This window comes from Oncorhynchus mykiss, chromosome 3 (assembly GCF_057628025.1).
Source record: "Oncorhynchus mykiss isolate SJ-2025 chromosome 3, ASM5762802v1, whole genome shotgun sequence".
NCBI lineage: Eukaryota > Metazoa > Chordata > Actinopteri > Salmoniformes > Salmonidae > Oncorhynchus > Oncorhynchus mykiss.
In genome coordinates, this window is record NC_143024.1 from 39,333,403 (window position 1) to 39,348,363 (window position 14,961).

Below are 14,961 nucleotides of genomic sequence, written 5' to 3' on the forward strand. Positions count from 1 at the left end.
ATGTGGCCACTGGTCAGAAGGGGGGTTCACTTCCCAATAATATGGAAAAGATGTTCTGTACATGCTCTCTGTGGTCTTTGATGAGGTTTTAGGCTAGACATCTTAGTCACACAGATTGTTAGTGACTATGCAAAATGGAATGCTCATTGTTAGTGCATAACAATGGTTATAGATATGAGGCATTGAGGGTAATGAATGTGATTTTATGGGCTATCTCTCACACACACAGACAGCACTGTCTACACACCAACTGCTATTATGTTTGCCTAACCAACTTGCTCAGGACTACCTCCAGGGGTATGGCATCAGCCTGCTGTTCAGCTCAGTGAAGTTCAGTAATGCCTGAGAGTGAGAGCATATGTCTGTACTGTATCACACATCCTCACTGACTCAGGGCAGAGGAGACAGGGGAGAGGGCAGAGGAGACGGGGGAGAGGGCAGAGGAGACGGGGGAGAGGGCAGAGGAGACGGGGGAGAGGGCAGAGGAGACGGGGGAGAGGGCAGAGGAGACGGGGGAGAGGGCAGAGGAGACGGGGGAGAGGGCAGAGGAGACGGGGGAGAGGGCAGAGGAGACGGGGGAGAGGGCAGAGGAGACGGGGGAGAGGGCAGAGGAGACGGGGGAGAGGGCAGAGGAGACGGGGGAGAGGGCAGAGGAGACGGGGGAGAGGGCTGAGGAGACGGGGGAGAGGGCTGAGGAGACAGGGGAGAGGGCTGAGGAGACGGGGGAGAGGGCAGAGGAGACGGGGGAGAGGGCAGAGGAGACGGGGGAGAGGGCAGAGGAGGCGGGGGAGAGGGCAGAGGAGACGGGGGAGAGAGCAGAGGAGGCGGGGGAGAGAGCAGAGGAGGCGGGGGAGAGAGCAGAGGAGGCGGGGGATAGTGTTGGGACAAACAGGCAGTGTCCAGTATGCATGGATGGCTTTGGGACATTGCATGTGACAGGGATGTGGCATGCTGTCATTTCCACTTACTCTGTTGTCACCCTCTCAATGTCCTCACATGCCTCTCTTCTATCTGGTGGTCATGTTGTTAAGTGATCACCAACAGTCCCACACCATCATCACTAACGTTTTGTCCTAGTATTGAATCAGCGGGAAAGTCCACTCTAGTCTAGTGTGTGTTTCCGTTGCACTAACCTTGAAACAAGCACTGAATGAATCACCCCCCCCCCCCCCCCCCAAAAAAAAATTGTGTTTTAGAAAAGCATAGAGGTTAACAACTATCTGGCTGGTTCTAGTGGCTGGCTATCTACAGTATAGCATAGTGCAGGGATCCCCAATTACATTCAGCCATGGGCCAATTTTTCCTTGAGCTGGTGGTCGCTGGGCCGGAACACAGTTATAAATCATTTGTACACTGCAAATTGACCACACGAATCCCAAACAGATATAGTATCTGACAAAACCTTGATTCCGTTGGGATGCGATCACATATGCCTCTCTATTTCTGCGTGGGAATACTTGGGACCATATGTCCTAAATTAACATCACTTTGAGCTTCTGGTGATTTTACGGTCTTTTATGTCTGACAGCGGCCACCTATTGGGGAGCCCTGGAGTGGTATCTGTTCTTGCTGTTTCCAAGTGTTACATGAGATTCCACAGTTTCAGCCCATTTGGCAGAGTTCCAGAACCATCGTCTCTATTCCTGGTGCTTCACATTCCCAATGCCAATCCCATGGGTGTATCCCAAAATGGCACCCTATTCCCTACACAGTGCACTACTTTTGACCAGAAACCTAATGGGCCCCGGTCAAAAGTAGTGTGCTGTGTAGGGAATAGGATGCCATTCCAGATGCAGACCATGCCTGTGGTTTGTCTGACTTCATAGTCATGGAGATTTAAGAATAAACACAAAAAAACAACATTTATTCCTGTATGATGAAGAATGAGCTGTAGCAAATTATCCCCACGAGCTATATTGTGTTGCTGTCTGACTGTGCTATGGCGGACATTGCAACAGCTGGGCTATAAACACTAGATATTCAAGGGGAAAATAACTTGCGAAGGCAGCGAGAGGGTTGCCTTGCGATCTTATGATCAGCCCAAAGCAAGGGCCTCGATGTTCCCGCTGAGCTCATGTCGTACCAAATATGAATGGGCTTCAGTTTCTCAACAAACTGCCGAGGCGATAAGTGGCACCCCCCTGTGTGTGCCAACCGCCAAGACAAGGTGGCACAGGATGGCACAGGAGACAATGGCAGGTAAATGTTCGAGGGCTCTTTCCTGGCCAAAACGGACATGATGCCTCTAAACAAAGCCAATTGTTCAGGTGTGTGTGTGCTTGCGTGCATGTTTCTGTTTGGACAGACAGCCCAGCAAGTCTCCCCTCCTTTGCTAGTCCTCATCAGGTGGAAATGGCCTCCATTTGGAAATTCCTCCCTCTGTATTCTTCTAACTATCTGACATTCTGCCTCATTGGGTTCCTGTATGGTTTTGGTGCTGCCTCATTGGGTTCCTGCATGGTTTGCTGCTGCCTCATTGGCTCTTGAAGAGCTGATATCAGGGTGGGGGCCATTGGCATATTACCCCAAGTCTGTTCTAGTCATTGCTGAATCAACGGGAAGTTGACCTCTCTTCTCTTTTAAATTGTTAATATCTTTCTTACTTTACCTTCAGACAAGGTTATTAGTCAGTGTGGAAAAGCCTAGTGTAGTGATGGTGCAGGGTGCTGGTGCAGTGGTACATCAGAACAAACACAATCGCCAGAGCAAACAGAACGTGTGACATGAATCGAGGAACACACGTCTTTTTCTCCCATTCGCGGGGCTCACACATACACACACACACACACACACACAGAAGCCTCTTTTATATGTCTTATCGTAATGTCTGCACAACACACACACCAAACATCAAGCAGCTCCTTTAAAAATGTCTCCCTCCCAAAGATTTGCTCCTTGCTCTCTGTGTATTTTTCTAGAGCTGGATGTGTCGGCACAGGCAAATACAGGCAGGGGATGTGCGTATGCTGAACGTACGACTGCAATGTGAGGACACAGTGTGTATGTGTGTGTGTGTGTGGTTTGCCTCGGTAAGAGATATTTGTATGGGGACACTATAACACAGTGAAGGGGATCAGCTTCACTGCTTGCTGTTCAGAATACTGCAGCAATGGGACAGACACATTGCAGGCTTTCTGTGGCAGAGAGAGCCTCCCAATGTTGCGATAAGGCTACAGTTCCCCCAGGGCTCTGTCTCTGTGTGTGCGTGCGTGCGTGCGTTCGTATCTCTGCTTGCATGTGTTTTGACCATGTTGGTTGTCATTTGAATAAGATGTTTGGTAATTGCGTTCTGAAGGGTTGCCACAACTGTCATAACAAACTGAAAATCCAAACACCAGTCCAGCATTTAAGCTTCATCTGCTTTGTCAGACTTTTCGGGGACGACAAATCAGTTCTCCTTTTCAGAACGAAAACTCTGAGAGTACTTTTGAGGGCATTCCTGAAATATTCCCACAACAGTTCGTTCTCTACCAGAGAAACCAGTGGAACATCATGGTGAACCACAGGGGAATTGTACACCATAAAACATATTGTTTTGTTGTCACTCACTTCCAACACTTATCAGTCACCCACCCCCTCAATTCCCCCCAAAGAAACACCGCCAGCCAACTTCTGAAAGTATGTTCACTGTCTTTCATATGAAAACCCCCATGAGTTATGAAAAGGAAATGGGCGACCGGCTGAATTAGAAGTTCCCGTTAAAAATAGACACTGTGTTCTGCTGCTGTCCTCTAACCAGCTGGGTGCGATGACCTCCCTCAACCTTCTGTTCCTGTCTCCAGCTAAGGGCCAGGTGCACGAGGGGACTTCACCCTGGGCTGGGAAATTACCGCTTACAGAGCGGGGCCATGCCCCTGTTGGAATACTTTACAAATCCATCCTTTGTTGTTACCTTCCTTGTTTCCTTTCTTCTTTCCTTGAGGTAAGCACAGGTCTAAAATGGATTGGATAGGTATAGCCTAAGCAATGTTACCATCCTATATTGCTTTCACCAATCCAACCAATTAGATTTGTGATGACTTCAAGGAAGGTTGGAAGGAAAGATGCTTTTTTTTCTTCTCCCTCCCTGCGGGTCTCTGTGGGGGGTGGAGGATTGGGAAACGTTTGTGTTTCGCCGCTGGCTCGGTGGAAGAAGTGCAAATGTCAGACGCTGGTGTTTGTTATGTGAGCCCATTGTTTTCTCCGGCCAGCGCATGTGGAGGAGTTTGCAGCTGAGCCCTTTGGGTATTGGGATATTGCGCAAGTCGATAGCAGCTGAGTGTGATATTACAGACATGTCAATGCAATAACAACTCTGTTTGTGTAGGCCGATGCACAGACAAGCAACCTTTCTGAGCCTGAAGCAGAGTACACTCATGGTGGTTTGATAAGGTGTAAGTCAGGTGATGCCCATCCCCACAGGAAAGGGCCCGGAGAAAATGAGTGAAGCGAGAGAACAGGAGAGGGGAAAGGAAGGATGGCATTGGAGAGGAGCTGTTAGCTTGCATCCTTCTTGCAATCAAGGCAGTTCCCCCCACCCCCCACCCCCCTCTGTACAGAGGGCACTAGCTCCAGGGAAAGTCTCTGTAGAGGCGTGCTTTTCAAGAGGTATCTGAGTGTGTTTCCCTCTTAAGTCAGAAGGCCTAGATTACCTTGCCTTTGTGTGTGTGTGTGTGATGGGAGCCAGGAGGGAAGCTTCCTCTCTGGAAGTAAAATATCATGTTACAGCACATCTTGTAAGCCTTAGTCTGGTAAAGCCGACCCCAGGGAACAGTGACTAGGGTCTGGTTTCAATGACGGACTCTGTTGGCATAGAGGAACTACGTCACTGCCTACGTCACTGCTTTATCTGCTTGAATAAAATACTACAGAGTAGCTAGAAAGATGGAGATCCCAGAGGTTCTTTTTAATGAGTGCATTTCACAAGTGGCTAAGTTTGCATCAACTACCTTCACTAAAACCACTGCAGAGGCTTTGACTGCAAAGTTTGATTTTGAATCGCGACGTTCTGGCATGCCTGTCTTGTGATTTGTTGGGAGAGTTGTTTGTTTGAAGAGGACCCAACTCGGAACAATTTTTTCCCCCGTATCGAAGTTGCCAAAAGAGTCTGCAATTGAAACCAGACCCTAGTCACAGGTTTCTGCCTGGCCTCTCTTCCAGGGAAGGCACTTTGAGGCTGTCATCGGTGCCTCACTGTTTATGGGAGAGAGTAGCCCACTACTTCATAAACACCAGTGAAGGAGGACCTATTTATTTCGCAACTTATTTTCTCTCAATTCAGGGAGAGGTGTGTGTGTGTGTGTGTGTGTGTGTGTGTGTGTGTGTGTGTGTGTGTGTGTGTGTGTGTGTGTGTGTGTGTGTGTGTGTGTGTGTGTGTGTGTGTGTGTGTGTGTGTGTGTGTGTGTGTGTGTGTGTGTGTGCGTGTAAGAGAGAGTCATTTAGCTCGCATTGGAATTAAAAGGCCTGAGAGTCCAAAAGTCACATGTAGTGGTAGAAAAAAGGGATTTGTTGACGTGGCTGACTTTCCACAGATGTGTCGCCAAATTACACAGAAACAGTTTGTTTGTTGTACTTTTCTCATGCACCCCTACTTGTTTACCGTTGCCTGTGTGTTGTGTCACTTTCCAGTGAAAGCAACCTGGTCTTTCAGTTCACTCAGAGTGTTGGCCTTGTTTTTGGGGCCACAGGAGCACAGAGGGGTACACGGATTTTAGATTTTAAATGGCGTTGAAAATTATATTTTAGATTTTTTAGTCCTTTAGACTTCTATTTGAATTATTAGACTATTCCTTATTCCCATAGAATAACATTGTAATCGCTCTCTCTCTCCCTCTCTCATATCTGTCTCTCCCAGGCCTATGGCTCAGCTCTCTTCTCTCTTCAGGCAGAGACTCATCCATGTTGCACACTAAAGCAGAAAGGACTAAAGAGCACATCTCCCTCCCCTCTGTGTCATTAGCTGCACCCTGTTGCTGTTATCGCTGACATTATTACATAGACGAGAGAAAGAGGGAGAGAGATGGGGAGGAAGTGAGGCAAAGCAATGAGACAGAGAAAAAGGGAGAGAGAGAAAATTGACGTTTCCCTCTGTGTTGTCAAGGACAGGTTACTGTGTGAGAGGAAAGATGGAGACAGACTGAGTCATACAATACATGGGATTCTGCCTCTGTGTGTGCTCGTACAGTCCAGCTGTCATGCCACACTGCACATGCTTTCTGACCGGTCAGTTCTCACACAGGTGCCAACGTGTATGTATGAGTGTGTGTGAACAATACCCAGGCCCTGTTTGACATCTCTACTAGGTGCCAAAGGAGACTGCTTTCTTTTTGTCTTCATCTTCTCCTCCCTTTCCCTGTAAATGCCAGAAAGAGAAACGAAGAGAGAGAGAATGAGTGTAAAGTTGTCCAGTTTTAACCTGCGGCCCCATCCCCAGCTTTTATTCCTGTCTGATTGGTCAGAAACAAGATGTGTGTAAATCTGGCACATCTCTGAACAGCGCAGGTCAAAGAGGAGACACTAGAGAGGGCCAGGGTCGCCGGTCCCCATAACTCTCTCTCACTTCCTGCTTGTCCTCTTACCATGTCTCTCTCTTTGGGTCTTTAGCTCTGTGCTGCCCCAGATATATTTATAGGGACATACCTTGCCAGCTCTCTACAGTTTTTATATTTCATTTTTTTAAATGTATTTGTAATAATGACAATTACAACAAAACTGAATGAACACTTATTTTAACTTAATATAATACATCAATAAAACCAATTTATCCTCAAATAAATAATTAAACATGTTCAATTTGGTTTAAATAATGCAAAAACAAAGCGTTGGAGAAGAAAGTACAATATGTGCCATGTAAGAAAGCTAACGTTTCAGTTCCTTGAACATGAGAACATATGAAAGCTGGTGGTTCCTTTTAACATGTGTCTTCAATATTCCCAGTTAAGAAGTTTTAGGTTGTAGTTATTATAGGAATTATAGGACTATTTATCTCTATACCATTTGTATTTCATATAACCTTGACTATTGGATGTTCTTATAGGCACTTTAGTATTGCCAGTGTAACAGTATAGCTTCCGTCCCTACCTGGGCTCGAACCAGGAACACATCGACCAACAGCCACCCTTGAAGCATCGTTACCCATCGCTCCACAAAAGCCGCGGCCCTTGCAGAGCAAGGGGAAGTATTTGGTCAGTAACAAAAGTTTATCTCAATACTTTGTTATATACCCTTTGTTGGCAATGACAGAGGCCAGCAAAGGGTATATAACAAAGTATTGAGATAAACTTTTGTTATTGACCAAATACTTATTTTCCACCATAATTTGCAAATAAATTCATTAAAAATCCTACAATGTGATTTTCTGGATTTTTTTTCTTCTCATTTTGTCTCTCATAGTTGAAGTGTACCTATGATTAAAATTACAGGCCTCTCATCTTTTTAAGTGGGAGAACTTGCACAATTGGTGGCTGACTAAATACTTTTTTGCCTCACTGTATATGCAACGCAGGACACGCTAGATAAACTAGTAATATCATCAAGCATTTGTAGTTAACTATTGATTATGTTAAGATTGATTGTTTTTTTATAAGATAAGTTTAATGCTAGCTAGCAATTTACCTTGGCTTCTTGCTGCCCTCGTGTAACAGATAGTCAGCCTGCCATGCAGGCTCCTCGTGGAGTGCAATGTAAGGCAGGTGGTTAGAGCAATGAACTAGTAACCGGAAGGTTGCAAAAACGAATCCCAGAGCTGACAAGGTAAAAATCTGTCGTTCTGCCCCTGAACAAGGCAGTTAACCCACCGTTCCTAGGCCGTCATTGGAAATAAGAATGTGTTCTTAACTGACTTGCCTAGTTAAATAAAGATTAAATAAAGGTGTAAAAAAAAAAATGCAGATTACCGATTGTTATGAAAACTTGAAATCGGCCCTAATTAATTGGTCGACCTCTACTTTATTTAACTAGGCAAGTCAGTTAACAACAAATTCGTATTTACAATGACAGCTTACACCAGCCAAACCCGGACGACGCTGGGCCAATTTTGCACCGCCCTATGGGACTCCCAATCACGGCCAGATGTGATACAGCCTGGATTTGAACCAGGGACTGTAGTGGCGCCCCTTGCAGTGCCTTAGACCGCTGTGCCACTCGGGAGCCCAGGGGTGCAGCGACAGTTCTGCTACTACAATGGACAAGGCTAAACTTCTGTACTCTGATATTTTCAATGGGTCTGCCATCTGTACCGTACGTTGTTAGCATAGTAACTCATATTCAAAAAATAATTCATCCATGCAGCTCAAGCATCTTTCCCAAGGACACACACAGATGCTTTCACGTCAGAATGGAAGCTGTATTGCTATTGAATACGCCTATTCTCTGAGAAACAGGCTCTGTGAGGGAATCAGGTTATAGGGCCTCTATGGGGAAATACAGTATGCAGTGCCGTGGGGACAATAGTAGCTTCTTAAAGCTACACTGCCTTCTGTCTCGATCTCCAATTCTACATTGTGTGACACAGTTCCATTAAGGAGGAACAAGGAAATGGATAACGCCAGTCCACCCGAGCGTTTCCGGAGCGATTTTCACCTCTGTCAACATTTGTTGGGAATTAGCCCTTTAACTTAGTGGCCACTTAGAAGGCCGTTGTGGCCAGATGAGGTTATATTTGTTAATTATAATCACAATTAAGCTCTTAATCAAACAGAGGTAATGTTACTCTACTCATTAGGGACCGTGGCACAGATTCCCCTTTCTTCCATTGAGTTTGCATGATTGGCTCTGGAAAGGCAATTTCCAATTCTCTGCCTGCTGTGTCCGTCGAAAAAGAAAACAAACAAGAAATAAACACCCTCGATAAGTGACTAACAATTGTTTATGCTTGTGTGTGTGTTCGAGCCAGATTGCGGATCGTTAATTACACTCTTAAGTGTATGTGACAAGGGACTGCGCCTCGGTTCTCTATCTTCAATGGAAGGGAAGACTAACATTTTATTAGCTGGGGTTATTCACAGTGAGGTTTGCATCTTTCCAGGTTTGTGCTCCCGAGTGGCGCAGCGGTCTAAGGCACTCCGTCTCAGTGCTAGAGGCGTCACTACAGACACCCTGGTTCAAACCCAGGCTGTATCACAACTGGCCGTGATTGGAAGTCCCATGGCACAGCGCACAATTGGCCCAGAGTCATCCGGGTTTGGCTGGTGTAGGCCGTCCTTGTAAATAAGAATTTGTTTTTAACTGACTTGCCTCGTTAAATAAAGGTTAAAAATTATACTCCTACAACTACAACCCCCCTCGGCAATGGCGGTGTCCTCTGGCTTGTTTATCTTGACTGGAGAGCGAAAATAAGAAGGTCTGCTGTGAACAAACTGGGTGAGAAATAGAGCAGTGAATCACTTCTAATGAAAAAAGTATTTTCATGCCTTGGAGGCTCAGTGGAGTCAGCTGAGCAGAGCAGTGGGGGTGATGTCTGGGAGTAACGGAGAACGACCACAGGGGCGGAGTAGGGCTCTGTGTGTAGCTTGTATGTTCAGTGCTGGAATCGGTTAACGGTTTTCGGAAAGAACCCCAAACCACAAGGCCTCAGGTGTTCATGCAGTTTCGGCAGAAGAGGCAAAGTACGTGGTTGGAAGACAGCTTGTTGTGGAGTGATGAGGAGATTATGAAACTGATCAGAATTGCAGGGAAATTATTCAGCCATAGTGGCCAGTTTAGCAAAGGACCACTCTCGACAAAACAATTCCCCACACTCTCTGTCGTACCTCTCCAATCCGGGTTGCTCAATCCCCTTCCGTACTTCAGCATGACACATCACGATGCAAATGATTATGCAAGGTTTCATGGTGACTGTTGTGTCCTTGTGGTTTCATCACCTGTTGCCTGTTTCTGCTGCTGTGTTAAAGGAAGAAGCCTTGCTGAAATGCCTTTGCATTGCAGTGTATGTCACTGACAAGACTGTACTAGAGAAATGTGACGTTTTAAATGAAATATGTTTGCTAATATGGGTGATTGTTAATAGGACAATTGATGTCTACAAACATCCAACTATTAGCAGTCGTTAAAGGATAATTCATGCAGATTAATGTCCCAGACAATGTGTACTGTTTATCGTTTTCGCATCAATTCAGGCAATTTATCGCGGTATGGATTTTTTGTCCATATCGCCCAGCTCTAGTACATACTGTATGAGACTGTTGTTTGATCACATGTTCTAGGGTGAAACTCCTGGAGGTGAAGGAACAGTCTTGAAGGGTATGTATGTACATATTGTGGTTGTGTGTGAAACAGTTACAGCTCATGCCCCTACGCCTTTCTCTCTTGAAAAACCGCATCCCAACTTTTGAGCTCTCATATTCAGAACAAGACGGCAGGGTAGCCTAGTGGTTAGAGCGTTGGACTAGTAACCGGAAGGTTGCAAGTTCAAATCCCCGAGCTGACAAGGTACAAATCTGTTGTTCTGCCCCTGAACAGGCAGTTAACCCACTGTTCCTAGGCCGTCATTGAAAATAAGAATTTGTTCTTAACTAACTTGTCTAGTTAAATAAAGGTAAAATAAAAAGACATTGAGCGTGCAAATGGTCTAGTTGCTTCTCTCCCCATCATGGAAAACTGCATCTATCTTCTGGAGCTCTTTTGGCCCGCTGTTTGAGTGGAACTCTGCAGGACCTACAGCAAAGCTCTCTCTGAAGATCTGACTCCAGACCGGACTGCAGGATGACTCATCCATAGAAATAGAATGAGTAGAATAGGAATCCCCATTTGAGTAAAACGTATGTTGTGGGTGAACAGGCAGACATATTGAGTGTGCCAATATGCAATAAGTACAGTAGGGAGTCGTCATAACTGGTTCTGTACTGACTCGGGCCCCCGGCCCACACAGCTGATTCACTGCTAGTCTAATGATGACGGTGCAGATTTAACTTTCAATGATCTATAACGGACTTCACAGTCTAAAGCTTTTCTCCATCTGTAACTACAACCCGGATCCACGTTCACCCCCTGTCATTTGCAATGCCAATTGACTGAGCATTAATACGGTGTCATGTCAGTATGTATCTCGGCCTGCATACTATTATGGCTAACATTGTTTTCCAAATAGTTGGTTGTGACACGTTGGTGGTTTGATGGTTTGCCAGGTTTGTCTTGCGTCACGTCTAAAGACTGGGTTGTGGCAGTAGACATAGTTTGGTTTATTTTGTTAGAGCTCAGGAACATCTGAAAGGCTTTAAGTGGGTCGCGGTGCCAAAAAGTTTTGCAAACTGCTGGTCTGAGAGTTTAGGCTTGATGCCAAGCCATAGTTTACAAGCCTGCAGAGCCTCGAGGGTCTGCCGGCTCAGAGAATATGCTAAGTAGGAAAACCAGTCGCCTGTGGACTGTCTTACATTCAAGTCTTATATGGTCCTTGGGCCCATCTAGCTTTGGCAGATGGAACAATTTGAAGTGTAGGCTACAGGCAAGTGAGAAGCACAATTGTACTATAATACTATAGAGTCTGCTTGTTTTTGGCAGAAAATATAGAGGAAAAAGAGAGGGGGGGTGGAGTGATACTGTGGCAGGAACTTTGACCTTGTTTTTCCCCCCAGTTAAACGAGATGGATGGTCGCAATTAATTCGGTGGTGACCATTAGCCAACGAGCCGAGCACAGCACAATAAAGCTTCAAGTGCCAGGGAGGGAGGGAGTAGAGAGAGAGACAGAAAGAGGTGAGAGAGAATGATAAAGAGAGGGAGAGAGAGTAGAGAGCTGGCACTTGAGAGAGGGGGAAAGAGGAAGAGAAGAACAGGGAGTGAGTAAAGAGCGAGACAGAGGGAGAGAATTTTCACTTGCACACTCTCCCTCTCTCTCCGGATTGAGTCAGGGAGTCAGGGAGTCTTGGAGGCTGGGAATATACCAGAAGGCATTGGCTTCAATCACAGTGATTCTGTCTGTCTCAGTTTGGGTCAGAAGTGGCCCGGTCTGGAGCCGTTAAAGGCTGTTTCCCCTGGGGGAGTCTGAGGAATGCTTCCTTCACAGGGGGTCGGCTGAGGCTCTGCTGGCTGTTGAAGCAATGAGATTGCGGGTCCTAGATCCAAAGCATTGCTATTTTCTCCAATGTCACGCCAGGTCACTTAGTGGTGATTCTGACATCCACACTGCCCTCGACCTTTCTGACTGTAAATGGTTGAGGAAGATTGCTGTGTGTGTGTGTGTGTGTGTGTGTGTGTGTGTGTGTGTGTGTGTGTGTGTGTGTGTGTGTGGGAAAGTCTGGCATGACTGAGCTAGACTTATGGACAATATTGAAACAGCTGCTTTCCAGATACATAAAGAGCATTGCACGTGTGTGCAGTAAATCTTCATAGTCTTAATACTCTCTGATACAGTTGAAATGGCATGCTGCTCTCACATAAGACACAAGTTGTAATTTATGTCATTCCTATTCCATTAGACCCCAGAATCTCACTGTCAGACTCTCCCTCTTGCAGATGTAATTAAATCAGACGAGGAGATCTTTTCAAAGGAACGGAAGACAGCGAAAATGACAAAGGAGAATGATGCTAAAATAATTCGTGTTCGATTAGAATCAGAGTTCGATGAGGAAATTGACATTCTGGTCACTCTGAACATATGCAGGTGTTAGAAAGGAACAGTATCGTGACAGGTGGAGATTGAATGTGTGTGGCAGGAACGTTCTTTGTGTCAGTAGAATGGGAACTACAGCGTGTATTTCTTCTAAACCTATGGCCTCTCCATACCCCAACTAACGCACCCTTCCAACATACTGTCAGCCCTAAGTTTCTCGCTCCGAAGAGACTGTGTGTGTGTGTGTATGTATGTTAGTGTGTGAGGCCAGCTCCCAATGGGTACACACAGAGCTGCCCGCTGCCTATAACTTATAACTTTCCGTCCACTTTTTTGATTTGCTATTGGTGTTTCTGTTTCTGTGCTCTACTCTCTGTTCCCAACGGGGTCTCAGGGCAGTTCATATGATGCTGTAGGTAAATCTGTGGCACTCCATTTAGTATGATATGCTACGTTACGTTAGGTTACATTCTGAAATGGGATAGTGGTCGAACATTAGAATAAATATTAGGCTGACATAACTTATCATGCTTCTTGGAGAAATGATAGTATTGCACGTCTTTATCTGAGACCAGGTTGCTTGATGCGCCGTACGAATAAATACGAATTATGGGGAGAACTTACGTTGGCAGTTAGCGGAACTAACAACAAAAAAAAGTTGGTTGAAGGTTTGTTGAATTTACTTAGCAGGTTAGGTGAATTGGGTTAAGTTTAGAACAAGGTTTAGCTAAAATGCTACAGTTGTTCCCGACGGGACTCGAACATACAACCTTTGGATTGCTAGACTGTCTTGGATTACACCCACCAATCCTCTCTGACCAACCTCTGAACTATAGTTCCTGTCTCAAGGAACTATACCATAATTAGGTATCATACGTCTTGGAGGTGCTCAGAAATACGTCCAGTATATTGCGTATGGTTCTGAGGCCAGGGTGGTGTTCTAAACTAAACTGAGAGTATTATTTAAAAGTTCCAAAGACACACCAGAGACTGAGCCAGACCAGAGTAAGATCAATGGTCATTTTAATGAGGTTTATCTCCCTCTTTCTCTTCTTCCCTCCTCTCTGTGTGTGGGCTCCTGTTTGTGCTTGAGTCTCTGTGTGGGAGCATTTGTCTATTAGCATCTGAAATATTTGAGTAAAAAAAGTATGGATTGGTACAGAAAGTTGGCGATGGGGGGGATTTGTTGTGGAATGGTGATACTGAGATAAAATATGAGTCCATTTCATCTTTCTATTTTCTTCGCTGTCGAGATTAGAACTATTTATTGTCCCGGCTAGCGGCGTATTGCATGGCTAGGTTTCAATAATTATGGTTAACAGTGTTATCATGTCACATTCTTGGCCACAGCCGTGCATTTACTGTAATGCATTGTCTCGTTGCGCTGGTCCATTTCCAAAAAGAGTTCCGTCTTAAAAAGGGAGCCTGGGATGGGGAAACATATTTGCGCCACGCTTGGTATTTACAGAGGCCTGCAGGTGGGGGGGAGAGTGTGTTTTTGTGTGTGGTGCTGCATTATTTTGCAACTCTGTCTCTCTAATAACCTGAGCACCGTTGGGTTTCCGAGTAAACGTCTAAACCTGAAATAGCACGGCCATCACACACTACAGGGGTTATTTTTTGGAGGGAAAAATGCAAACACTAACGGAGCATAAAACCCTCAACCAAGACAAACAAATTGCCATCGTTAAGCCTTGGGTGCCACGAAGATGTCACGATGACAAGATTATCAGTGTAGTTGTTGCCATGGTGAAGGATGGCTCTGTCATGTCTGTGTGAAATGGTGTCTTTTAAGGAGTGTCATTATCCCCTAGGTTATCTCATCAGCTTGCTCAATCCCATCAGCCTCTCTGCTTCTACCTGACAGAATGTGCACCGTTTGTAATTGGCCAATTTTACAGAGCTGTCCAACTAAGTGACCCTCTTCTCAGATCCTTCTGTAGGGGAATAACTTGCAGCAACTTTGAAAAACGTCATCCAACAATGTTTTGGTAGCTTGTACTTGGCTATAGCATCTATTTCCATAGAATAAGAGGATGTATACGGAGAATGCACACTTCAGACGGTGCTTGCGTGTGTGTATGTGTGTCCGTGCGTGAAATGTCTACACAGTATGTTCACCCAGAATGTACAGTACTGTGTGTACAGTCAGACGGGGACTCATTCTCTCTGGAGGTTAAGAGATTCATCTTCCCTTCCCTGTGCCAGCGGCTCCTCTGACTTCATTTGCTCTGTGAACTCATGAATAATACATAGTGAGTGTGAGTAAAGCGGAGAGAGGTCTGGCTTTAGGCCATGTCTTCCTCACTTCCTCCATCCCTCCATCCTTGTGCATCTCTCCCATCCTTGTGCATCTCTCCCATCCTTGTGCATCTCTCCCATCCTTGTGCATCTCTCCCATCCTTGTACATCTCTCCCTTTGTCCCTTTACTGCTAA

General features: G+C 45.6%; 1 protein-coding gene across 1 annotated transcript in view; it reads left to right on the forward strand.

Moving 5' to 3' along the window:
* The window catches only part of LOC110504004 (mannosyl-oligosaccharide 1,2-alpha-mannosidase IA), a 203,212-nt gene that overhangs the window by 1,938 nt on the left and 186,313 nt on the right, over window positions 1–14,961 (forward strand). The window lies entirely within an intron of this gene.